Raw genomic sequence first — 26,121 nt, forward strand, 5'->3', positions numbered from 1 at the left:
AACTGAAAACAGCAGACTTGCCTTTAAAAGAGATTGTTTTATTAGGCAGATGGCCAACACTGAACTAAGAGTCTTTGGCAAAAACAAATTAAACTGTGGAAGAAATCAGTCCATTTCATAGAAGAATGTGTGTGCTGAGTATCATAAGAAGTCTAATAGATGGTTAGTGAAAGATTGTCCTAGCGTGCTTTAAAGCACATATTTTGGGCTTAGTGTTTGTGGTGGTATATCAGGAAGACATTTGTTTTTAATTTTGCTAAGTTTAAATGTCGCAAGAAATGAATACATTTTTGTTTGTTAGACTTCATATTGTAAACTTAGTTATGTTACCCACTGCCATAACCCTAAAGGTTTATTTAGAGGTTCTGGAGTGGTAAGCGTAGCACAAAGAGGAACCCACAGAGCTCTGCGGTGGAAACAGTTGAAATACACAAAAACAAAAAAACACAGGTTTGAAACACAAAAGACTATTTTGTTCAAAAGGACAATAATTTTATTAAAAAGAATTCACCAGGTTAAATTGCCAGTGATGTCGTACATCAGCTTGTCTGGGGAAAAGAAAAAAGATACGTGGTGATTTCTCAGCTTTGGGAAGGGATGTTGGCAATAGGGGTCATTTATAAAGGTTTGGTTATCCTACCCTGTAATAATAAAATGTTAGTCTCAGATTATTAATCAAGTAAAAATTATAAAAGTAAAACAGTTACCAGTAGAATATGTTAACATTGTTGGCAATAGAAGAGGCTGATGGTTTGAGAAATATTATATATCCCTGAAAGTTCAGACTACATGATCACAGCATGTGATTGAAAGTGGTGGAGAAAATAGATCCTGGCATAACAAGCGATCCCACATCCATTGAAATCTTTCCATTGACTGTAAATGAATTTTGGAGTGAGTCCTTAAGGAACTGGTAAAAAAAAAAGACAATAGTATAAGACATAGTTTCTTAATCTGTGTTCTGCGGAACACTGATGTACTGTGAACAACTTGAAGGCGAGCTGCAAGTGTTTGGGAAAAATATACTGATGGTACATATTTTCTGTTATTAAAACTAGATACACTATTACTTCTTCATTGCTATGATACCTGATTAAATTACTTCATTTTAGTTTTGCTGTATATGTTGTCGGGTTTTTTTTATTTTGGGTTTAACAACAATTTTTTTAAAAAAAATTTCATAGGCATTCCACATTAAAAATATTATTGTTTGGTGTTCTGTGGTGTCAGAAAGTTCAAGAAACAGTGGTTGAAGAGGTGTAAATAGTACCATCTTTTTTTCCCCCTCCAAGGCTTGATTGTGCTGATAGTTTGTAACTAAGGCTGTGTGTATACTAGATGATTTTGTTGACAAAACCCACGGAGCATCCACATTACCAAGTCTTTCCATCGACAGCATTCTGCCTTCCCCCTATGAGGCAGAACACCTCTCTCAACAGAGATCTATTGACAGAAAGCCTGTCTGGACATTCCAGGGGGCCATCTGTTGACACACAGGGCTTCTGTGTGCTGTGTGCTGTGCTTCCAGTTGGCTGTTTTGTCAGGAGAATGGTTGGGCAGTCTTGCCATGGCTAGCTTGGCAGTCTGACTCTGATCTGTCGACAGAAGATTTGTTGGAAGATACCTTCGGACAAAAACTGTTGACAAATCCCTGTAATCTAGAAAGTTGCCATTTTAGTAGATTAGTTTTGTGATGAGAATTCTGAAATGTTTCTGAGCCATACAAGGTTTGCCCACTAAAGAAAGGAATCAAATAGCCTCCTAAGAATACATGTTTATGTTAAAGATGTGATTTTGAAACTGATAAATGCAAGGAATTCGGGGTGCAGCTTGAAATTCATACTTTACCTCTCTTGTGAATGAGTGTCTGCTGTTCTCATTTTGTGTCGTGTGAGTTAATCCCAGATTTCTGAGTTGAGTGCTGTCTTTTTTAGTACAAGAAAAGCTTTTTCATTTTAATTTTTGTTTTCCCCATTTTGTTGTACTCTTGGTTCACTAAATGTATCCCCCAAAATGAATTATTTTGTGACATTCCAAATACCATACATTTAATCGTATCCCATATATTTTAAAGTATTTATAATGTCATAATGTGCCTTCTGGGCTACTTTCAGGGAACCAGAGAGCATAACTGATGGTGACAAAATGTCTTTTAAAAGGTGAGTTAATATTTATTTCTTTACTGATTGCCCCCACAAGCCTGTGTAGTGGGTGTACCCATCACAGAAAACTGGGTTTAATTTAGTTTTCATTTGTTTTTTGTAAATCAGCATTTACTACTATTTAAATGTCATTTGTATACAATTTTTTGTATAATTTAGGGATGGAGATGGTAATTAAGGGATTAAAAAGTATACTGTATGTACTGTAGATACGCATTTCCAGACACATTATTACATGGCTTATAAACATGTTCAGAGGGTTTTTTAAAGGCTTCCTTCTGGCCCAGTATATGCTGAATGTTTTGAGTGTTAGGCCATTTATGTAATTGTATCACACTAACCATCAGAGGATGAAACAAACCAACAAATATTAAATGAAATTGATTGTTTCAGTATTCTTCTTTGGTGATTGGAAGACATTACAGATTTAAAAGAATCCTGTAGGACCTCTAAATTTGAAATTTTGTTGCAGTCTTACCTGGAGGGCTCCAGAAATTGAAAAGTTTACTGAACTTTATAAATTAAAACTATCTGCATGATACTTTAGTGTTAGTTTAAATTATGCAGATAGTCTAAGTAGTTTTTTGAAGTTTGTTTTTGACGTTGATCAGTATAATTTTAACTCAGACTGAAGTTGTTCAACAATTTCTCAATTCGATCTATCACAGTAGAAGCTATAGCATCTCTGTCTCTCAGGGTAGGGATCCTCTGGCTCACAGGTCACATGTAGATCATTGGGGTTAGCTGCTGATGGGCTGCCAGACAAATTGTTTACCCAAGCATCTGCAGTCATACCCATCCACAGCTCCTAGTGGCTGCAGTTTGCTGTTCCAGGCCAATGGCACCTGTGGGAAGCAGAGGCCTGGCCTGTGCTACTTCCCACAGTTCCCATTGGCCACGGATGGTGAACTGTGGCCAGTGGGAGCTGCAAGCAGCCATGCCTGTGTACACTCACACTATCCATGGCCAACCAGTGGCTAAAGCTAACGAACTGCATGCATCTGACATGCCAGAGATTCACCGTCCTTGTTCTACTTCATATACTCCCTGACAGATCTATATCACCCTCTGAAGTACAATGCATATGTTTCCTTATCTTGGAAAATTCTTTGAGTTGGTTGGATTTAGAATCTTTTCAGAGAGAACTAGTGGACTGTAACTTTTAACTGTATATTCAAACCATACCTTTAGGTAAGAGTTAGCAGTTTTCTGATCTCTCTGGGTCATCTAAGAGAGGGAAGGATGTAGCACATTGGGGTTTTCTCACATGGTACTTTCTGTTCATTAATACCAGTTGCTGGATTCACCCAACAGGTTTCTAAAGCTGCCAGTTTGAGTCCAGAAGCTTTTTGTACATCCTCCTATAAATCCTAAGTGGTTCTGAATTAGTATTGAATAAAAGCCATTGTGTGACATATTTGTAATTAACTTTGATGTTGGGTTGAATTAAAAAACAGTGCCTCTTTTTATTTAAGCCATTGTGTCTCTCTCAGATGTGTTCTGGAGGCCAAGTAGGGCTTTATTAATGCTGAGGAGTGATTGCAGGTATGTCTTTAGAGCCAGAATAGAAGTAAATGAGCTGAAAGCTTGAAAGAAAATGGACAGCTGTTCACAATAGATGTTGCTCATCATTGCTAGTAAAGCCTGAAGTGGGGCTGAGAGACTTTCTGATTTTACATTAACAATGATGCCCTTGTTGAAAACTAAACCACTGTAGACTTTCTCAGGAGAACATATTCATGAAGCAGAAAATATTCTTTTGGAGACTTTTAACATATTCTGTAGGACAACTGTTAGGTTTGGTCAGCTAAGATTTTTTTAGTTTTTTTACTTGTTCCCCTCTGCCCTCTCCATTCTCTGATGAATCCAAAAGCTAAGTTTATAGTGAAGTCCTTTGAGTTTTGACGTGGGCAAATGCAGTTGAAGTTACAAACTGGATGGTTTGAATGCATTATATTGAACTGTCTGGGCCTAACTAAGGATATACAATAAACTAAAATTATTTATCAGCTTCATTTTTCTCCTTGCCTTCAGAGCTGCATGAAAAAAGTGCACAGGGTTGTTGGGAGCCGTATATCTTAACTTGTAAAACTGTGTATAGCCAAGGGGCTTTTAGAAGTCCTAAGAAAGCATAATTGGAGCTTCTTAGTGAGGCATCATGTCAAGGCATCTCAAGGTTAAATATTCTTAAATGTTAAAAAGAGATTTGCAATAGTCGCAGTCGATTTAAATTTTCACTTAGGCTGCATCTACACAGCAGCGTTATTTTGAAATAATCCGTATCTTTTTCAAAATAACACAGCTGCACAAAAGAATGCATTTCAAAATAGCATGTTCAACAGTATGAATAGCGTACACCTTTTGAAATATTAAATGTTACTGTTGCTTTATGGTGTTTGATGTTTCATAGTTAGCTTGAAATGGTCTAATTTCCTATCTGATTTGTTTTTTCCAGGCTTCTGATTTCAGGAGTCCAGACACTTGAAAGTTGTTTAATGATGGAAAATAACTAATCTTCTAGTCTTTTTCAGTCTGCATTCCAGATTCTGCTCAGTAATCAATGGACCAGATTTTCAAAAGAGTTCCATATAAGTACTTTTGTTGTTTTCATTGGCGCTGAGTGCAGTTGAAAAATGGTCTGATGATTTTGTCAGCTCTTACTATGCTGCTGCACAGTTCTTTTCAGTAAAGCCAACTGAAAACTAATTTGGTTGTTTAGAGACCTTTGTCTGAGCTTGTCATCTTAGATGCCTAGCTTAAATTGTGGTGCCCCTCACTATAAGAGTTGGGAGAAGGGAGCATCACTTGACAAACTGGATAGTAGGTAAAAAAGCTGTCATACATAAAGTTACTGGGTTGATTTGTAGCAAACAGTATTTTAGTTTCACACTCAAAACTTTAAAGTAGGCTCAATTCAGCATGTTTAATATCTATCCTTGTAGTTCTTGCTGTTTTTAAATGAGTGACTAGCCAGGGTGCTTTCTTTTAAGTCACAGTTACATAATCCTGTTTCTTTCATTGGTACTAAGAATACAGTAAATCCTCGATTTAATGGACCCTGATGTAATGGACTTTGGAAATAATGGATGATGTCTGCCAGACCCCACACTACCTCATACGATTCTGGAGTGGCTGGGGCTACTGGGCAGGAGGGGACACCACAGCAGGTGAGGCCACCGGGGGGGGGGGCTGCAGTGGGGCGCGGGTGCTCTTCTGCCCCAGCCCTGTGGCATGGAGCATGCCGGTGCCCAGCCACCGCTGCCTGCAGTGGCACTGAGCAGCAGCCATGGTGTCTGAGGCTGCTGTCCTCTGACAGGCTGGGGACAGCCACCTTTGCACACGTGGTTCGGAGCTGGGGGCTGGAGGAGCCACAGTGCTGAGAGCTGCAGGAGGTGGAAGGAGCCAGGCTGGCATTCAGCTTCTCTCCTGGTAATTGAAAAGGGAGATGGAGGTGTCAGGGAAAGCATGGGGCAGGAGCAGGGAAGGGAAGATGGGAGGCAGAGAACAGGATGGGATGGGATGGGATCATACAGTATAACCATTTGGATATAATGGACACCCTTTTTCCCCTATTAGTCTGTTAGATCAAGGGTTTACTGAATGTACACTTTTGATGCAGTTTTTTAAAAAATGTATTTTTCCATGAGTTATTGAAAACAAGCTGTGAGCCCTTCTTATAATTTTTGGACACAAGAAGCCCAATCCTATGGCATGCTCAGCAACCCTAATTTGTTCAGTGTGATTGTAATTAGAACCATGGTGGGTTTGGATCAAGAGTGATAGTTAAATTTCTGAGACTTGTACTGGTTAAATGCAACTATGAATGCTGTGTCCTTTTCCTGAAGTAGTAGATAGGTGTGTCTGTTAAAATATGCCCATAGCATGATATTAAGTATGATTAGCATGGGTTTAGTTCATCTAAAGTACAGCCTGAGTATGCAGATGGCATTTTGAGAACTAGGATTGAAGAGGGGGTGGAGCAGGCATGTGGTTAGCAGGAGGATAGCCAAGGCGTGGCTCAAACGGAAATCTGAGCAGTTGCAGTGCATGGGGTGTACAACGGGGAAGGAAATGGTTGTGCATCTGGCTGCTAGTGTAACTTTTGGTCCTTTGCCACCTCCCTGAATGAGCTGACTTCTATGATGTGGGTGGATTTAACCTTTTCATCACTTTCAGTGCCTACCTCCTACAAAGTCAAAAGAGGAAGTGGGGAGAGAAGTGTATAACTGGTATGGTTTGTGCAGTTATTTTTTAAAAAAAGATATCTTACAAAAATGGCTAATTCTGATTATATTAAATTAAGTAAAAACAATAAGAAGTCCTGTGGCACGTTATAGATTAATAGACTTTTTTGAGTATAAGCTTTCATGGGTAAAGACCCACTTCTCCGTAGGTAAAGATGCATGTATCACAAGAAGTGTCACAAGTTAGTTACTGCTGCTAGCTGCAGTGATTTTTTTGTTTTGTTAAGATGTAATGAAATAGCTACTCTGCAAAATGTTGACGGTTTGTGTTTTAATGGACAGATTTTAAGTATTTTCAGTAATTACCGATGCCTTATGGCTGTAGGATTTGTAGAGTTTACTGCACTGGCCATAAAATGCACCTGTCAAAATAAAGACGAAATATTTTGCAAGAGCCTATGAAGGCTTTGATGAGTCAAAGTGTTAGTTAACATAAGTTGTTCTAATGAGGTGTAAACCCCAGTTTGCTCAAAGAATTTTCTTTACTCTTCATTATTGACTAACCACCTGAAGGCCTTCAACTGTGATATTACGACATTATAATAGTGATTGCTTTTAAGATGGAAGGGTTGTTAGGGTTTTTCAGAACAGTAAAACAAAAACACAAAAAGGAATCCTGGTGTTTCAATAGTGATTCATATTAACATAGAGGTAGCTCTGAAAGACAATTAACATCCCCCCATCCCTCACCCCCTTCCTTCAATCCTATTTGATTTGTCAAGTTTTTATTGTAATTTTTTTTTTTGGTCCTCTGTAGTTATGAATGTCAGTCTGTATTGGAAATGAAATTGATCTGATGAAGTGGGTCTGTCCCATGAAAGCTTACCACCGAATAAATCATGTTGTTAGTCTTTAAAGTGCTACATTTCTGCTGCTTAATATTAACATAGTATTTCATTTTTTTCTCTGTCAGTTTGGACTGATCAATTCTCAAAAGCTTTCCTAGTATAACTATTTCAGTCAGGCCACATAGAGGTCACCATGTTAGTCTGTATCTTCGCAAAACAAAAAAGCAGTCCTGTAGCACTTCAGAGACTAACAAAAATAATTTATTAGGTAGTGAGCTTTCGTGGGATGGCCCCCCTTCTCCAATTTATTATTTATGATTATTTATGCTCCCTTATCAGAATTTTACAGATCTGAAGAAGTGGGTCTGTCCCATGAAAGCTCATCACCTAATAAATTATTTTGTTAGTCTTTAAAGTGCTACAGGACCGCTTTTTTGTTTTACTTCAGTTAGGGGTGTATTTTTAAGGAATAAAATTTGCAAATGCATAACAAACACGATCAGTGCAGTCTCCATTGTGTTATTTATTTATGTACTAAATTCCATTGATGATATATTGGTTCCAAAATATCAGTTTTCAATGTCAGAAGGTTTTGCATTGAAAATACATTGATGCATTCTAGAAGATGTTGGAGAGATGGGTAAGTTGGAGGTTATGGCAGCTGGACAGAGGGTGGCTGGCACTTTTGGGGCTTGAGAAGCTATGGGAATGGTTTTCTCAATTATAACTAGGCTTTTCATGATCCAGCCAGTTATGCCCAGTTTAAAGCCTCTTTGCATTGACAGCGTGGTGTAAACTGGACACAGAAGGTCTATACTTACAGTTGGGATTGTTATTCATGGCTTGCTGATTCATATTTGTGCTAGCTCTCATTGAGCTAGCATGCTGAAATAGATTGTAGCCATGGTAGCACCATGGAGGTAGGAGCTAGCCATTCTCTGTGCATAATCCTGGTCTTGGACAGGCACACACTTGAAGCAGAGAGTCTGCTGCCATAGCTGTACTCTATTCTTAGAGGGCTGTCTCAGTGAGACATGTCATCTCGAGGTGGAAATCACATTTTCATCTCAAACTGTAGCTATAGTTTGATTTAATTTAATTGAAGAACAATGAGTGCTTATATTCCGGAACACAATTTTTCTGCAACTTTCCAGAGAAGGGGCTATTGTGCTGAGATTTGAGCACCCATATAATGATATTCCATGGGGAACTTTCACACTTTTTGTATTCCATACAGAATGTTCATGCCATTCCTTTTTGGCGTGTTTTGTCTCTATTTCTGTAAGATGAGAGACATTTGTTAGCTATGAACTCTTTGAGACAGGTTCTTGTCTCTTTTTTGTGTACTGTGCTATGCTGAATAGACTGTTGACCCTTATAATTAATAATGAGGTGGGTCCAAGCTATCTTTTGTTTTGCTCCTATTGTTAGCATTGCTGAGCACCACAACTAGGCCGTGTCTACACTAGCCCCAAACTTCACAATGGCGATGCAAATGGCCATTTCGAAGTTTACTAATGAAGCACTGAAATACATATTCAGCGCTTCATTAGCATGCGGGTGGCCGTGGCGCTTTGAAATTGACGCGGCTTGCCACCGCGCGGCTCATCCCGACGGGGCTCCTTTTCAATAGGACCCCGCCTACTTCGAAGTCCCCTTATTCCCAACTGCTCATAGGAATAAGGGGACTTCAAAGTAGGTGGGGTCCTTTTGAAAAGGAGCCCTGTCGGGACGAGCTGTGCGGTGGTGAGCTGTGTCAATTTCAAAGCGCCGCGGCCACCTGCATGCTAATGAGGCGCTGAATATGTATTTCAGCACTTCATTAGTAAACTTCGAAATGGCCATTTGAATGGCCATTTCGAAGTTTGGGGCTAGTGTAGACGTAGCCCTAATGTTTTAACAGTACGAGGACTGTGGTCTCCACACAGTGAGGAAGTGTGGCCTCAATCCTTTTATTTTTCAGTTGAGTAATTAACAAAGGGACTGTTTTCACAGGGCAGACTCTCTAAACAGGCTTTAGGAGTGACCTGTGGGATTGGAAACTCAGTGGTTGGGCAGACAGAACCACTTATATATTCAAGAATCTATAACCACTATGTACCACTTACATAACTCAGGAATGTAGCTGTTGAAGTTGTGAAATCTACAGATTCAGTGAAGATTCCTTTTCCATGAAATTGTTTCCAGCATGCTGAATCCCAAAGACTAATGGATGACAAAATAGAAACCTTTCTGAATCTTCATGTGGATGAAAGCAGAGTGACTGGAATTTTCAAAAGGACCCAAGGGAGTTAGGTGACCAACTCTAATTGAAAGCAAGTGAGAACTGGACACTTAATTCCCTTAGGTCCCTTTGAAAGTCCAAACCCAGGTTTGGAAAATGTGTTTAACTTATTTTGCAGAGCACAATCTCTCACTCCCTTCAAGCAGGACCTAATGTTTTTTGCAGAAATGTGGTATGGCTTTGGTCATCAGCTTGGATGTTAAGCAACAACAGTTCTGTTGCAAGGGGGATTCAGAAGATGTGCATCAAAATAGATGCTTGCTGAAGTTATTAGATGATTGAACACATCAGTTTTATGTCAGAATTAGGAGCAGTGCAAGACAAGACATTGAACTCTAGGTCCTACTTCCCTATCTCAGTTCCCAGCCTGTTCTGTGACTCATAATAGGACATCTGTGTTAGTTCCCAAAAGATATGCTTTGTTTTTAAAAAAACACCAGTTAGGTGCAAGTCAGAAACAATGACTGGAAAATTTGCACCATATCCACTGCTACTTTTTCACACCTTCAGTCACCAGATGAACAGTGAGAAACGTCTTCTTGCTCACAGCTTAATTGAAATTTATTTTTAAGGTAATACATGTCAAACCCACAAAACTGAACTCTTTCATCTACAGGAGATATTTCTGCCTAATTGTCTTGATGATTATTATACTTATTTTTCATTTGATGCAATAATTTGCCCTCATTTTGTAATTCGTGTTCTCCTTTGTGGTGTTGGATCATAGTCTGTGTATTCCAGAGTCAGGCATCTGATGAAGCAGCTCTTTGCCCACGAAAGCTTATGCTCCAAAATATCTGTCAGTCTATAAGGTGCCACAAGACTTCTCTTTGTCCTGTAGGTTAACTCCTTTTTATGTTCTGTTCAGACCGATTGAAGTATCCACAGAAGTCTTGTCAGTGGAGTCACCACTAAGGACAGTGCCCATCTCCTTAAAGAACTGGCACAGCACTGGGGTGATGGTTTGCTGTCCTCACCTTATGGCATGCCTGCCTTAGCTCCTTCAGCTTCACTATAGCTTGTCCCTCCATTGTCTTGTTTGCACAAGCCTGGAGAAATCTCCCCATAGACATCAAAATTTCTATTGCTGTGGCCATCTCCACTCCCCATATTCAGAGCAGATCCAGGAGCTCTGCAGTGATCCAAGTGGGACAGCTTTTGCTGAGGTAACCTGCCAAGATCACCTTGGATGATGGAATGAGACTGTTCTGCACAGGGCAAACAGGAAATGGAGTTAGAAAAATTCCTGGACTTGAAAGAGAAGGGGCAGATAATTGTTTACATATGTGCAGGGTATTAGAAATCAAACTGCTGATTAGACTAGTCATGATGGGCATTTTTGGACCTAGAGGACAATTAAAGAGAGAACACCATAGAATCGTAGGACTGAAAGAGACCTCAAGAGGTTATATTGTCCAGTCCCCTGCATTCATGACAGAACTAAGCATGAGCTGGACCAGTTCAGACAGCTGGTTGTCTAATCTGCTCTTAAAAATCTCCAAAGATTGAGATTCCACAGCCTGCATAGGGAGTTTATTCCAGTACTTAACCATCCTGACAGGAAGTTTTTCATAATATCCAACATAAACCTCTCTTGCTGCATTTTAAACCCTTTGCTGCTTGTTCTGTCCTCAGGGATTAAGAAGCATTTTTCTTCCTCCTCCCTTTGTAACAACTTTTTATGTACTTGAAAATAGTTTTCATGTGCCCTCTGTCTTCTCTTTCCCAGACTAAGCAAACCCATTTTTTTCAATCTTTCCTAATAGGTCATGTTTTCTAGACCTTGAATGATTTTTGCTGCTTTTTACTTTGCTTTCTCCACTTTGTCCACATCTTTCCCGAAATGTGACACCCAGAACTGGACACAATACTTCAACTGAGGCCTAATCAACAGAGTAGAGTAGAAGAATTACTTTTTGTATCTTTCTTACAACACTCCTGCTAATCTATCCCAGAACGATGTTTGCTTTTTTTTTTTGCCTTTCTAATTTTATCCCTGTATACTCATGTTGTTTGTTTATATTCATTCTAAATTCAAGCTTAATGTCTACACTGGCATTTTGTAGAAAAAGACTTGCCTCGTTGGGTTAGTTTTATTTTACCATCAAAACAGGCAATATTTGCTGCCAAAAGGGTCATCACACTGGACATATTCGCTGTTTTGTTGAAAAAAGCTGCTTTTTATTAACAAAACATTGCATTGTAATTAAAGCCTAAGCAAGAATTGAGTTTTCCTCACCATAAATCACTATGTGTTTGCTTTCCCGTAGCCATTTCTTTCTGAATCTATGACTTTTCTATTAAATAAGTCTTTCATTTATTTTTATACCAAACGGGTCTCTGTTGTGCAGACATTGTGGTGCAGGTGTGCCAAAGTGAACTTTTTCCTTAGGTAGCAAATTTCACTTTTTCAGGGGGGAATGATGGGTGGGAGAGTCCAAGCATGTCATAATTCAGAACTTGCGCTAGACCAGTTTGGGGAGACTGGGACTTAGAAGGGCTGTTGGTTTCACCCTGCAAAAAGTAACTATTCTGGTGAAAGTCAGGGGTGAGACCTTATTGTTTGTAGACTGGCTTCTGCTTTCAAGGCTCTGAGCTTTTGCTGTATTAATGAACCCAAACTTATAAGGGCAGTCAAACCCCTTACTGGTGTGGGTAATCCTTTAGAGTAGCTCACTTTTTAAAATGTAACTTAAGCTCCTAAGCAACTTAAGCATGTTTGGCAATTTTACCCTTTTCTAATCAAGCTTTATTGACAACAGCTCTGTTCCATAATTTTTGCTTTTATGTGACACTGGACCTGCACTGCCTCCACTTTGCCCTTGGTATCACATTTAAATCTTCCATCCTTTAGCTTTTGAGCCTAACATAAACCCATCTTCGCATTCATCTTGAATCTTGTCTCTCATGTTTACCAGTCAAGTACTATTTGCTCAGCCAGTGACAGCAGCCTCAGTGCCTATTTAATTTCCCTCCTTTCATAAAGCTTTCCTACCATGGAATGAATTTGTGACGTCAGTGCAACAGGATCTCCACATTTCAACCTACATCTGTGCTAATAACCACATCTCCTTTCTTCTGGGGGCGACCACAAATGTAAAAAATGAAATTGATTAGATTTGCTCATTTATAATTGGAGTGTCTCATTCTGACAGCACACTTGAAATCAGTGAAACAGTGTAGCTCCCAAGAAATAACTCTGGCAACCAGTCCTTCAGTTTATTATTTCTTGTAGCTTACAGTCACCGCCCCCATCCTAGATGCCTGCTACCTGCAGTCCTACACATCCTTCAGGAATAAGATGTTTATGAGTTCAGAGTTGCTACAGCTGAGCATGGATCAATTGCAATAACCAGTGTAACTGCAGCTATGGTTTCAGCTACCATGGAGTCCCACCGTAAGTCGGCTGCCCTCAGCCTTCATGGAGTTTGAAAATGGTGACTTCTAGTCACTGCCAATATTTATCCAGCCACCCGATTTTAAAAGCAAGCAGCCACCAAAGCCATTTCTCCCATTGTGAATTCCATTTTTATGGTGTTTTTAAAAGAATGTAAAACCAAACCTGTGAACAAAACAAGATCTCTTTTAAAGTCTGCCTCAGATTACACATGTGTGAAAAAGCTTTGGAGTCAGTAGGAGAGAATTTTTGTTATAAAATTATTCATAGCTCTGCAGAGCAGATGTTGACAATTGTAAAGGGAACAGAGGCTGGTCTGTGGTCAGCCAGCAAGCTCTGTTTCACGTGGGTAGATCAAGGCTCAAGGCAGAAAGTATTTCCTGTCAGCACGCTGGGCGACAGCGATAGCAGCTTTTGTGGGCTATACCCCAGTTAGCTCGTACAAAGTAACTTTTGTGAGGGCCAGGTTCTGTTTTATTGCTGAAGGGCTAAAGCTGCTTGAAGGTTCAGTATCTCCTTTTAAAAGATGTATGTCTCCTGGTACATAAAATATCATTGCTTTCCTCTAATCTTGTGCATTTTTGTGTTTCTTTGCAAGATGACTGCAATATACCTACACAAAGAGGGAGCACTTTCATTATTACGCTAACTTAATTTCAAAGTAAAAACCCTTTGTAGCTCAGTCCTACCACAACATCCCCCTTTTGGTGCATGGTGCAGCTTGTGAGGCCTGCTCCAAGTTCCCTCAACAAGTTAGAAAACATCAGATTATAAAGTCCATGCACTGGAACCAACACAGAATTTGGTGGCACCACCATAGCCCCTTGGGAGTGAGGCCCCCAGCACTGCCGCATCTCTTGACACCGGCCATGGCACAGGTAGGCTAACACCAGGAGAGACCCATAATGATGCAATGTCTCCCACTGTCACTATGATTTCACTCCTTGGTCCTGTGAGCACTGCCATGATCAGGCTGTGAATACTCATCAGATTTGGGTAAGGAGTTCTCTGCATCTACACAGAGCTGTCGCTGCTCATGTTCCTGGTACTACTTCCTGCAATGTAGCCCTAGAGGCACACTGGCACCAATGCCTCCCTAGCCACAGCAGTGGCAAGCACCAGTCCAGTGTCTCTTTTGGACCCTGTGGCCCTGCCACCAAGCCTAGGGGCAGCCCTTTAGGGCCATGCCAGTGGTGTCCATTTCCCACACCCTTCTATCTGCTACACCCGATCGATGCCGTTATCCAAGGGAGCAGTGGTACACACCTGCATACAGGTCCTGAGCATGGCACCAAGGGCCATTCCTGGTGGCACCAGCACTGGAGGTGGCTACACACAAGAAGGCAGCACTTGAATTCTCACCCCAGAGAGCAAGAAGGCCATAGAATCGTAGAACACTAGAACTGGAAGGGACCTTGAGAGGTCATCAAGTCCTTTCTTCTGCCCTCCCTGCAGGACCAAGCATTGTCCAGAGTCTTTAGACCATCCCTGACAGGTGTCTGACAGGTGTTTATCTAACTTGCTTTAAATATCTCCAGTGATGGAGATTCCACAACATCCTCAGGCAGTTTATTCCAGTGGTCCTCTTGGGTACTCAGATAACACACCTGGCTTAGTGGAAGCACTTCTTCTTCTGGTTCATTTAGCTGGAGGCCCGCCCCCATAAGCTTCTATCCCCATTAGTCTAGACTTTATCCTGTACTTAAAGCATCATGGCCTGGCCATCTCATCTATCAGGGTCCTCCTAGCAGCCTTCTCCACATTTCACCGAGGGAAGGAAGACAAATCTATCTTTGGAAACCTTCCTCAAGAGTCTAGACAGTCTGTACCTCCAGTTCAAAGACCTGGTTTCCCAAAAGGACCTGAATGTGGTACTTCCTAAGCTTATGGGTCCCCCATTCAAGTCCCTAGAGACCTGCCCCTTGTCCTACCTTTCCTGGAAGGTGCCCTTCTTAGTGACCATAACCTCAGCTTGGCAAGTCTTTGAGCTCCAAGACTTCCTCTCAGAACCACCATATAATGTCATTTTAAGGACAAGGTGCAACTATGCCATCACCCAGCATTCTTGCTGTCGGTGGTCTTGCATTTCCATATAAACTAGCACATCTTTTTATTGGTGGTGTTCCAGGCATCCCAAGCTAATGATAGGAAAAGGGTCCTGCATCTCCTGGACATCAGGTGTGCTTTGGCATGTTACATTGATGGCATAACACCATTTTGTAAGTCAATGCAAATCTTTATTAAGATAGTAGAAGAAATGAAAGGAGTCCCCATCTCAGTTCAACACCATTTATTGAGTCACCTCCTGCATCATGGCCTGCTATGATTGGGTCAAGGTCCTGGCACTGGCCCTGACAGCCCATTCCATGAGGGCAAAAGCTTCCTTGGTGGCATTCCTTGTGCAAGTCCCTGTCCAGGACATCTGCCAGGCAGTCATGTGCCCATCTATTCACACCTTGATATCACATTGTGCCATCAGCCAGCAGGCAGAAAACTACACAGCCTTTGGCAGGGCATTCGTAGAGGCAGTAGCCATGTGATTCCCAACCCTTCCTCCATGGAAACTCTTGGTGAGTCACCTATTAGAATGCACATGAGCAAGCGCTCGAAGAAAAAAAGCATTTACCTACCTCTTTTATCTTGTTCTTTGAGATGTGCTGCTCATTCCAAATCCTCCCAACCTCTCCCCAGTTGGAAAATTTGGGCAAAAAAGGACAGAGAGGGAGGGTTTGGTAGTGTCCTACATACTGCTCTGTTATGTTGCATGCTGGGGAAATGGGAGGTGCCATTCTGGTTAATTGAATTATGCTTTAACAATGGACGATCAATTTTCAAAGAATTAAAATGCAGTAAAACGAATAAAGTGTAAAATAGTATATACATGCTCATCAATCCTCTGTAGAGTGGTTGATTTCTTGAGGCACATAGGTGTATACAGGTAATGGTATGACACTAGATGTCACTTTGAGCAGCACATGGTGTACTCCCATATCATTAATAATACACTTAACACTAAAATCATATTGAACATAATTTAATCTTTGTTTGATGATCCAGAAGCATTTTAGTATTTTGCAGTGCCTCAGGGCTATCAGTATCAATTATCAGTGTAGATTGAGAAGATGCACTGGGACCTACAGCCTTGTTGAAACCCTGGGCAAGGTGGGAGCCTGCTCTGAGGCTTGAAAGGGGCAGGGCCAATGGTGGAAGGGGCGGGGCCAGAGCAACCAGCCCTCAGGGCTGCCTAGATGGCAGTGTGTCTTTCCCTTTGCTATTTCCTGCTTTAGAGATTGTGAATGGCAGGGATTTGCAATTGATGAGAGCTCAAGGTTATTTTATTTACAGATGCGCACATTACTGGATCCTCCCATACACTCTTGAACACCATTTTTTCGGCTATATTATATCTGCTTTATATGTGTGTTCTCTTTTTTGACTGTGAGGTGTTTTCATGTTGTTTATTTTATGACATTATGGTTCACATAATAAATTTTATCATGCTCTTGTGTGCCAGTTCTGTAATGGAGCCTATCAACTACAGATATCAAAGGAAATCCTCAGAGATGTTCTACCTCAAAAGGTTTGTCACGGCTCCTTTTCTCTCAGTGAGCTCTATGGTACTGAAAGAAGTTTAGCTGTTTTACTTTCTTTTTGCGATTCATTTAATTAAATGCAGCCTGTACTTTGTCTCCCAACTTTCTGTTTTAATGAGTTTAAAGTTTGAATCCAGTCTAAGTGTATAAGAATGTTGAGGTGGCTTATATGTCCGTGTGGGTGGAATTTATGGAAGTTCACATGTCAGCAGCTGTTTGAAAATGAGAGCGTTTCTGCCTGTGAAAGGGAGAGGGTTGGCAAATAAACTCTACCAGAATGAGATTTGGAATAAATCAGAATTCCCAGGCAGGCTAGACACTTATCAAAGAGAGAAAAAGCAAGCTTACTTGAGTAAATTACACAGCTGTTTCAAATGAGATCCGTTGCCCACACAGTCCAGTGTAACAAACTGATGCCAGAATTAATCTAACTTTTATTTTTGTAGGCTGTTAAAATTAATTGAGAACATATAATCAGTTTCAGATTCTGAAAGGCCTTTTCATTTGAAAACAAAGCAACCAATATTTGGCTCATCCTGTGCTCGCAAAATAAACCGCTGAGTCACAAATGCATTTCTCTGAATCGCAATGTAAACAAGAAGCTTATCTAGTCATAAATTAAAAGTGCTGCTACTCTGTTGCCTTTCTAATTGCATGCAGGTTCGCTGGGTTTTGAAAAAGGACCATTAGTACAAGCACGTTTGGTTTATTTTAAAAGATAATCTACCACATATTTTAGAGAAGAATTCCTCCTAAATGGTAAGAGCTATGACTACCAAATTTGGTTTACAGCTTCGTCTTATCATGACTTCAAACAAGGTCAGGGTTTGGTTGTGCCACAATAATGAGATGTGCCTGGAATGGGATTACTTCTCATAAAACTAAGCAGAAAAGAGACAGAATCATCAAATCAAGTACAGGCCTCTAAACTGACATAAAATGAGCAAATGTTGAAAGACACTGAACCAAGCTGAGCCAGGAGAATAGCATGAACCTAGACTAGGATTACTTCTCAATGAAAATTACAGAAAAGAAAGAAAATGGAGAAATTTGGAGTAGTGCTCTGTTTTGGCACAGCTAAAGGTTTGAAAACTAGAAAAAATGTTATTGGAAACCAAATTGACTAAAGCCCTTCTTCATTAAAACACAGTGAGCGTTAAGGTTATTTAGAAATGAAGAAAAAAATACACTGGATGGAATTCCCACTTTAAAGAAATTGTTAAAAATATTAAATGGAAAAATTTTAACAATCCCTTTTTTAAGAAATCCAGAACAAAAACTAACTTATAAAGTAACACTATATTTTTCAAAAATAAAACAATGTAAATAGAGTATCAAAACAAAAAAGCACTCCAGTAGCACTTTAAAGACTAACAAAATAATTTATTTGGTAAGCTTTCGTGGGACTGTCAAAGTTTGACTCAGACTCACAATTTATCAGACCACTCTGTTTTATTAGCAAAGCCGCTCTGCTAATACATTTAGAAGTGAGCCCCCCGAGTGGGGCTTGTGTCTCTTAATTTATACAGTTTTTTGGAGAACAAGTTACAGAGAAGTTACAGACAAAAGAAGAAAAAGATTTTAGTCACCACCCTTCGAGATCCCTGAGACCAGTCACGTATCTTCAATTACCTGCCACCCTTAACAATCTCCTTTAACAGCTTCCAGTTAACTTAACTAATTGCCCTTCACACCTTCCATTCTGATGCCTGCTTCTTAGACGTGCTGGCTCCATCTTAATTGCTTCTCCATTCAAAAGCTAACTGTCCCTACGTGTGCTCCCTCAGATACTTTGTAACACGTTTTGGCATGCCCTCTCATATACAATGTATCCAGCATGTCCCCTTATACAACGTTATACTTATACAATGTTATACTTCCACAGGACAGACTGACTTATTCAGACCATAGCCATACCAGAACAGACTCAATGTTTAAGGCACAGAGACGCAAAAACAGTAATCAAGGTGAGCAAATCAGAGAGTGGAGGAGCAGAAGGGGGGGAGCCAAGAATTAGATTAAGCCAAGTATGCAAATGAGCCCCCGTAGTGGCCCAGAAAATAGGGGCTTGTTTGCATACTTGGCTTAATGTAATGCTTGACTTCTCTCCCCCCCCCCCACCCCTTCTGCCCCGCTACTCTCTGATTTGCTGACCTTAATAATTTTTTTCCTGATTTGTCCACCTTGATTACTGTTTTTGGTTCTCTGTGCCTTAAACATTGTGTCTGTTCTGGTATGGCTATGGTCTGAAGAAGTCGGTCTGTCCCACGAAAGCTCACCAAATAAATTATTGTGTTAGTCTTTAAAGTGCTACTGGAGTGCTTTTTTGTTTTGACAGTATATAGACTAGCACAGCTTTCTCTCTGTTACTATTAAGTAGAGTATGTGCATTTTCCTTTTAGTTTCACACAAACAACCTGAACTGAGTTAAGGACCTGAGCAACACCAGGTAAATCTACTAGTATATTTATATTCTCTCAGTAATAGACATGATACAAGGTGAAAATACCTGCTCTGGAGGTCTGTTGAGATATATTGCTCCATAATCCAACACAGTTTTGTTTTAGGGAGAAAAAATAGCTCATTTATGACTACATCTACACTGAGATAAATTCGAATTTTTTAAATTTGAGTTTGTAAATACTGGGTTTTATATATTTGAAGTTGAATATGCTCACATCCCCACAAAGTCAACTTAGTGCTTCCGCAGTAAATCATCATAGATTGATTGTTGCAGCACTACATTGTGGGAACCTATCCCAGAGTTGCCTGAGCCCATAGCATTATGTGTCTTTTTGTTGGTGGAGTACGGGAAAAAAAATGCCATGCAAGTGATTGTGGGTATGTAATATCATGTGTTGTGGGGCCGGGGAGGGGATAGCTCAGTGGTTTGACCATTGGCCTGCTAAACCCAGGTTAGGGAGGCCATTTACAGGTCTAGGGCAAATAGATTAAAAAAAAAAAAAAAAGCTGTCAGGGATGGTGCTTGGTCCTGCTAAGAGGGCAGGGGACTGGACTCAATGACCACTTGAGGTCCCTTCCAGTTCTGTTAGATGTCTATCACCATATATTTATTTATTCACAAATTGCATTGCCCTCATTCCCCTCCCTGGTGAAAGCAACTGGCCAGTTTTTCAGAAGGAAAGAAGGAAAAGCAGGGAATCCCAGGCGAAAGAAAACCAAATAGCTTCACTTCAGAAGTTGACCGAACCATGTAAACTGGTCGCTCAGCTACTTTTCCCCGTTGAAAGAACACCTTCCATTTGAAATAATGGGCAGTATTCCCTTTAGGTACGACTTTTGCCTAATCAACAAACTAGCACATCAGGGAACTGTCAAACCCACGTACCACAAAGTGTATGTGTTCTGAGCACCCAAGTGACTGTTCTATGTCAACTTGTCCCTTGGCTACTGTTCTCCCATTGAAAGAAAAGCTGGGCAGTATTCCCTTTAGGTAGGATAGGACTTCTACCTAATCAGCCAACTAGCATGTCAGGGAACTGTCAGACCCTCATACCACAATGTGTATGTACTCTGGGAGCACCTAGGTGACTGTGCCATGTCAAGTGATCTGTCAGCTACTTTCCCCACTTTGAAAATAAATACACAGGAGAAACTGTGTCTCCCCCAGGCCACACACTTTGAGAAGAGAGAGTACTGGAGCAGGGCCTGGGTTTTCTTGAGGGGAGGAGGGGGCCAGCCCCAAAATTCATTGGCAGTGAAGACTAGTCCCCCGCGCCGGGAAACTGATGAGGGGCAAGCTGAGGGACCAGTTGCTTTCTCAGGCAGAGCGGCAAGTCAGTCCTAAAAATCATTGACCGTTATAGAGCTCTCCAAAGACGATAAGTGCCCCATCCCAAGAAATATTAGCAAGCTGTTCTAAAAAAGGGACATTGAGCCACCACGCGTGCCTGAGAAACAACCTGCTTATAGCAGTGTAAAAAAATTGCATTCTACCAAAGTAAACTCACACCCCAAACTCTACTTGCTTGTAGCATTACCAAAAACACTCACCAGAAGAGCCCCACAAAGCACCATTGCTGGACACCATAGCTTCAGGTGTCAATGAGGAGCGTACTGGCTTGAGGTCCAGTGTGAAGAGCTCTGGACCGCCCGGATCAGCTTCCACGGGCACAAGTTGAACAGTGGCAGCCTTCTCTTCATCAGCCTCCTGCTCCTGCTGCTGCTCCCACTCTTGGCTCACGTTGGAGTCCTCAGCATGGTCTTTGAAGCTAACTGGGATTCTTCAGGCATCTGTGGTTGGGTCACTCCCAAGTGTTCTGTCCAGGTGCTCATAGTCTTGGCACATCTTGGGAGATGACCTGATAACCCGATGGCTTCTTGAACTTTATAGTAGCTCTGCTGGAGCTCCTTTATTTTCACCTGGCATTTCTGAGCTTCCTGGGTGTACTCTTTAGTGATCATGCCTTGTGAAATGTTCTTGTAAATGGTCACATTTTGCTTGCAGTCTGGTCATTACTGATTCTTCTCCCCACACAGAAATTAGACTTAGTATCTCATTGTGAGTCCATGCTGGAGCTCTTTTGCGACCCTGAGAACTCAGATCCAGAGAAGGCCCTTGAGTACACATGATGGCTGGATGCAGTGGATGGCTGAGGTGTGCTATCCACATTGGTTAGAAAGAAAATGAATTTGAATTCCTGTTACCTACTTCCTGTGCACCTGGAGAGCATCCGAACTGAAAGCGGCCAGAATGGACAACTGTGGAGCATTGTGGGATACACGTGGGACTCCTCTGGAGGCCAATAAACCTGGTTTAAATCAAAGCTGTTTCCACGCTACCATAAATCTGCCTGCTTTAATTTGAATTTCCCATTAATCCCACTCAGGTTGTTGGAGTAAGAATATCAGCCACAGAGCCCGTAATATCGACCTAATACTGTTTACTGCAATTTAAAATCAAGCTAAGTGCTTTGAAATCAAATTTATGCTGAAATGTAGACAACTTATCACACCTGCAGGTTTCTGTGTCTGGCTGTATGATCTATTGTACCTATACAGAACTCTGTGATCTGCAGTACTATGTCTATAAAAGGACCACTGTGGATGATGCTGACGATGATGGAAGCATGTTGGAATAGTTATATAATGCCAATAAGAGAATGAGCATAATGGTGAATATTGCAACAGATGCCAAACAGCTGTGAATCGTCTGCAATCTGTAGTGGAAGGACAGAGAACCTCTAAGTCTCAAGTGAAGGAAGACGTTTTTTACTTAAAGTGAAGTGGATTTCTTAATCAGCCTTTACCTGCATTTCATCTGTTTAGCCAGTAATCTCTGAATTAATAACTACCTCTTTAACATCATAGTGCTTCAGAGAATCCTGCAGATTATTGTAAATTGTTGGAAACAAAGTGTAATTTGTGACTTAAATAGAGAGAAATTGAGGATGTTCCTGATGTTGTCTGGCACTGAGTACATCCACACAGCTGACCTTTACATCCACCGGAAAGAGCAGTTTAGGTGACATGCTCCAGCCTTGCAAATGTAGTTTCTTTAATATCCACAGCTCTTTAACTCTGCAAAAGTGGCAGTCCTGCAATGATACAGTTCCAAAGGAATGTCTTTGGGCCTTTTCCTTTGCTTTGCTTTGCTTTCCTTGTTCTCTTGAATTATTGGTAATTGCAGATAGGTTTGTTCCCCATCCTGGTGCTTCTCTTTCTTGATGCTTAATGCTTCCCATTTCTGACTCCTATTTTCTTCCCTCTGAGCAGACCATTCCTGTTGCTTCTTTTCCATATGATTCACAGTCCTTCCAGTCTGTCACCTGTCATTACTATTGACTTCTCTCTGTCCTTGGGGTGCAGCTAATTTCCCGCTGTGTTTGCTGTCCTTCCTGCTTCTTTTTTGCCATGAGTAATGGCAAAAGAGTTTAATGCTGGTGTTTGGGCAGGCTGTTCCACCATGATAAGTGAAGCACTTAAACAAAAAATAGAAAGGGATAGGGCTGATACTTTTAAAATACTTCACAATCAGTTGGTCCTTTTTCATAGAATTTGGGTTTCAGTTAGGCAATGGAGTGGCTAAATCTCAATTTTTAACTGTCAGAATGAAATCATAACATTTTTAAGGCTAGATATTTTCATTTTTCTCTGCAAGCATTTTAACAAGCTTCTTTCCCTCACTCCATAGCTGGGTTGATGCAATTGCAAGGGATAGGAATCCCCTGCCTTAGACCTCCCATTAGGGTTGCCTGGTGTCTGGTTTTCTAGCAGAATGCCTGGCAAAAATGGACCCTGCTGTCTCCAGTCAGAATCACTAACTGTGCTGTTAAAATTCCACTTTGCACAGGGCTGGTAGGTTCCCTACGTGGCTTCGTAGAGCTCCCTACAGGGGTAACATGTCCCTCAGCTACTAGATAGCGTGACAGCCACATGCTCTGGCTCTGTGCTCTGCCCCTGCCCTACTCAGAACACTGGCTCTGCAGCTCTCATTGGCCAGGAACTAGGGCCAGCGAGAGCTGTGGGGATGGTGTACAGAGCTTCCTGACCGTGCCTCCAGGAGCCGTCCTCTAGGAGCCAAGAGACATGTTGCTGCTTGTGGGGAGCCATCCAATGCCTGTATCCCTCGCTTGTACCCCTCACCTGCTCCTATACTACAGCCCCGAGCCCTCTCCCACACCCAGACTCCCTCCTGGGTCCCATACCCTACATCCAATTGCACATTATAGCCTGTAGCCCTGAGCTCCCTTGTTAACCCAAACTCCCTCCCAAAACCCACACCCTGCACCACCTCCTGCATGCCAGTCCCCAGCCTGGAGTCCCTTTCCATTCTCTGAATGCTTCGTCCCTCACCCCACACCGGACCCCTGACTCCCCTGGCTGGAACAGTTCCCTACATCCATCAGACAGCAAAGAAGTTGCAAGGTCCCATACTTGGTTAAAAAAAAGTGTGTATATTGGGAAGGTCAGAAAAAGGGTGGCAGTCGGGGATGCCTGCTGAGGTATTTGTCTGGTTGGGAGTTCTAGATTGTGAGAATCATTTTGGGAGGGAGGGAAGAAAGAAGGCTAAAAAAAGGAAATACCAGTGCAACAGGATGAAGGGGAAGGATCCTGCAATGTACTAGATAATTTAGTTTAATCATTGAAATTATCAGAACTTTCCCATCCCCCTTAAGGCTGGTCTACCATGGCTTACAAGAACCTGTTAAAATGGCATCACAGTCATATTAATACTCAAAAGAATAAAGGAAGAAGTGCATTGACCTTTAGCTGATGAATGTCAGTTGCCTCTGATCAAGAGAACAAACTATAGGGCTGTGTTTCTGGATTATTTCTTGGGGCTCACTTGGTGAGGATGCATTAAAATTTCCAATCCCTTTTAGCAGTGTGAGGCTGGCTGAGTGGTCTAAGGCACCAGATTTAAGGTACTGTCTTTCCCTCCCATGCATATTCTGGTCCCCAAAGACAGGTGGGGGTTCAAATCCTACTCCTGATATCAACTTCATTCTGTCTCTCTGTTACTGTCCATCATGAGTTTCTTGAGTATTTAGACCAAAAGACTTGTGTATGAAAGACAATTGCAGTCATTGGTTTATGGTGAAATATAGAGGATTGTGCATGAAGACTATAAGTAGTGACTTTTATTTCAGAATTCTGCCTGTAAAGTATTATTATTTTTTCATTTGTTCAGGCCAAAAAAACAGAGGTGAATTTTTTTTTTTTTTTTAGTAAAACTGGTTGAGTTTTAGGGTTTTTCCATGAATTTGAGCCTTTATTAAAACAAATGTGCATAGTTGTTGCCTATTTTATCTACTCCTGCGGTTTTTAATCCTATAATTTACAAACTGGTGTCCATTCCTTTGGCAACACTACTCTCTATAGATCAGCCTTTATGATTTAGATCATCCGGGGAAAAAATGAATAACTGCTTTTGACTGTCAAAACATTTCTATTATTAGGCACTATATTTTCTTAATTTCTTATGATTATGTTGCTTACTTTTTTGAACCCAGAAGCTAGTAATTTTAAATTTGATTTTGTACGTCATCCTTGTTGTCATGTGAGTACTAAGAATATTATAATACTAGAAAATTTCTAATACACTTCAAAAATGGTCTTCTCATACAATAACACTTAGAAAGAATTATAAGGGATCCCAGGAGTCTAGTATGGTATTGTATTGCATATGCCAAGTTTAGTTGTCTATTTTATCTTCTTAGGATAAACAATTTAAGGTTAATTTATATGTATTGCACATTAAAAACATACTTGAAGGAAAGCTGAATAATGACCTTACTATTTTTATTTGAAGATACTGAAATATTTTTAAACCAAATATTTAAAAATGCATAGTCCCAGGAAGGCTTGGAGGAAGGCTTGGAGCTCACTTTACTGCATTGCAGCAGCCTCTGCTGTTTGTCCCCAAAATATTTAGATCTCTGAAATTTGTACAGCTATTACTGGACCCGTAATTCCACATTCATTAACCATTACTCTCCGATCTCCAGCACTAGATTGGATGCTTGATGTAGTACTTCAGTTTCTGCTCAGATGGTTCCAGGGGTTGCTGTCATTTGCTAGCATTCACAGTGGGGATGTTGGAAAATAGTTTAATGAAGGGGAAGGTAAGATTGTTGTTAATTTTATCACAGTCGTGCCCAGAGGCCCCAAATAAGACCAAGGGCCCATTTTGCTAGCACTGTACGAATATATACGCTCATCCCTCGTTAAACGTGTACTTTATTTACAAGTACTCACTTACATGAGGGACCCATATACCTCCACTAGTTCACTCAATGAGTGAACTCCCCCTGCTAATAGGTGTAACCCTCTCCCTGTGGCTCCGACCCCTGCTAGTCTGACACCCCCTGCCCACCAGCCCCGCAGCTCCAACCCACTGCAGCCAGACCCTCGCTGCTGGCCATTGCAGCCTGAGCCTCTGCCGGCCCTGCAACTACAAGCCACGGCAGCCTGATCAGACCCGCAGACCCAAACCACGGCAGCCTGACCAGCCCTGAGGCCCCAGACTGCAGCAGCGTGACCGGCTCTGCAGCCACATCCCCTTGCCAGCCCCATACCTCGGCAGCCTAACTGGCCCTGTGGCCCCACAGCCACACCCTCCTACTGGCCTCATGGCCTTGTACCGCAGCAGCCTAACTGGCCCCACAGCCCCAAACATGGCAGCCTGACCGGGTTCGCAGCCCCGTACCGCAGAAGCCTAACCAGCCTCGCAGACCCACCCGCACCCCAGCCAGACCCTTGGCCCTGGCACCTGACATCCCCCCCGCCAGCCCCGTGTCCCCAGACTGTGGCAGCCAGACCCCCTTGCTGGCCCCACAGCCAAACCCCTCTCCTGCCGCATGTACCCCCTGCGGCTCCCCAGCCTGAACCCCCACCAGAATTTGATCCTCCCTCCCACTCATGGCTTCAAACTGCCCCCAGCCTTTAAGCCTCCGCAGCCCAAGGTTCACTTACCTTTCAAAAGCAGGAGTTAGGAGCCCTTAGGAACCAATCAGAGACTTTTACATGTATTTTAATAGGAATTTAGTGTTCCTCTTATGAGTTTTCGCCTACAAGCAGAAAGTTGGGAACCAGTTGTGCTCATGTAGGGAGGGATGAGTGTAATAAGAATCATTTCCAGTCCCAAAGAGCTTCTTACTTTCTAAAAAGTCAAGAAAAAGAGTTGGAGA

The 26,121-nt window shown here is 41.6% G+C and overlaps 1 protein-coding gene across 4 annotated transcripts in view; it reads left to right on the forward strand.

Annotated features, from left to right (window-relative positions):
• The window catches only part of QTGAL (queuosine-tRNA galactosyltransferase), a 216,170-nt gene that overhangs the window by 46,029 nt on the left and 144,020 nt on the right, over positions 1 to 26,121 (forward strand). The gene's annotated exons all lie outside the window — the stretch shown is intronic.

The sequence above is a fragment of the Carettochelys insculpta genome, chromosome 20 (genome assembly GCF_033958435.1).
Source record: "Carettochelys insculpta isolate YL-2023 chromosome 20, ASM3395843v1, whole genome shotgun sequence".
Taxonomy (NCBI): domain Eukaryota; kingdom Metazoa; phylum Chordata; order Testudines; family Carettochelyidae; genus Carettochelys; species Carettochelys insculpta.